The sequence below is a fragment of the Gobio gobio genome (genome assembly GCF_949357685.1).
Source record: "Gobio gobio genome assembly, chromosome: 13".
In the NCBI taxonomy this organism is placed as follows: Eukaryota; Metazoa; Chordata; class Actinopteri; order Cypriniformes; family Gobionidae; genus Gobio; species Gobio gobio.
Window position 1 is genome coordinate 49,999,599 of NC_137106.1, and position 1,365 is coordinate 50,000,963.

General features: G+C 41.4%; 1 long non-coding RNA gene across 1 annotated transcript; it reads left to right on the forward strand.

Moving 5' to 3' along the window:
- Positions 1-269: 269 nt before the first annotated feature.
- On the forward strand, positions 270-911 carry LOC307135844. Its single transcript, XR_013817723.1, has 3 exons — positions 270-317; positions 407-505; positions 589-911. It is a non-coding gene; the product is annotated as an uncharacterized lncRNA (long non-coding RNA).
- Positions 912-1,365: the final 454 nt, after the last annotated feature.

Below are 1,365 nucleotides of genomic sequence, written 5' to 3' on the forward strand. Positions count from 1 at the left end.
ACCGTCTTCAACTCAATCTCTGCATGGACGCGACGAACTTTTTGGACTCATTTTCAGGAGGCTGTCTTCGTCTTCATAACTCTGAGGCAAACTGCAGTCGCTATGAACCACAGCATGGGTAATGTAACGTTACGATATAAAGAATATGCTTTTATTCAGCTGTATAAGGAAATGGATGTGTTAATAGATCCGAGCTTAAAACTGCACATTTTGTTTACACAGACTATCCTCGCCTCATAACGAAGCCGTGAGCTCTTATCTGCTTGGAGCGATTACCGCGAGTCCAGATTTAACCGCTGATCATGACGAAATTGTGTGTAAGTAACTTCTAATGTGTTTCTCATTCCTTGTTTAATTTTACCGTGACTGTTTTTATTAATACCAGTCTCATGTAATTGTTTTCCAGCTGCATGTAAGACGTATTATGAATCGACACGCCGGAGCTTCAGATACAAACAACCTGAAACTGCGAAGTTTAGCTCGGAGTCGATCAAGAAGAAAAAGGGTAAGATTTATTATATTAGATCCGTTTTTTGTCAATGTGAGTATTTTTCAGGTTGCTTATTGTCTTTATGGATTGTATTACAGTTGCTGGAAGCGAGAGTGTGCTGGATGAGGTGGACGTTTGGAAGTCTGCGACCATTGAACTCATATCTGACGAGGAAGACGGCTTTGTTGACGGGGTTTCTGGATGGATTGTGCGGCCACCGCCCTCTCGCAGCCTGGAGCTCGACGAACTTTACATTACATTACGAGACATTACTGCTGCACTGTACATAGTTGTGTGTTTAACAATAAAGCTCTTTCTTTGAGTCAACCGCTGTGTTTTATAAATTAAGCCCTTTCTTTGAATGAACAGCTGTATGCTTATAAATGAAGCCCCTTGTTTGAATAAACGGCACGGTCCGTATAATTTGCCCATATATTCCTTGATGGTATGAATACTTCATAGCACAATAACATTAATATGAAACAAATTATTACAACATAAATTATATATTTATTATTATTATTGGGGTTTACATTTATAATGAGCCAGGGGGACCAATAATGATTGGTTTGCAGTGATCTGCCAACCAATCACGAGGGATTTTTCTTTTTTAAATGTAGTGGCTTCAGCCAATAGTGAGTGAGTAAATTCAAGTCTGGCCGTTGACTCTCTGGTTTCGCTGCTATTCATATGCAAATTAGAGGCGTCGCACCTCCGCGCGGTCTCTCAGCGGGGGGCTCTCCACCTACGTCATGGTTCGTTTACGACAATTTGTGGCACAGACGAACGCGACGTTCGCTGCCTCTAAATTGTCGAAAGCTGCCGAAAATTAGGGAGATTTCCAGGAGTATACAGGCGTTTATGGGGTCGAAAAT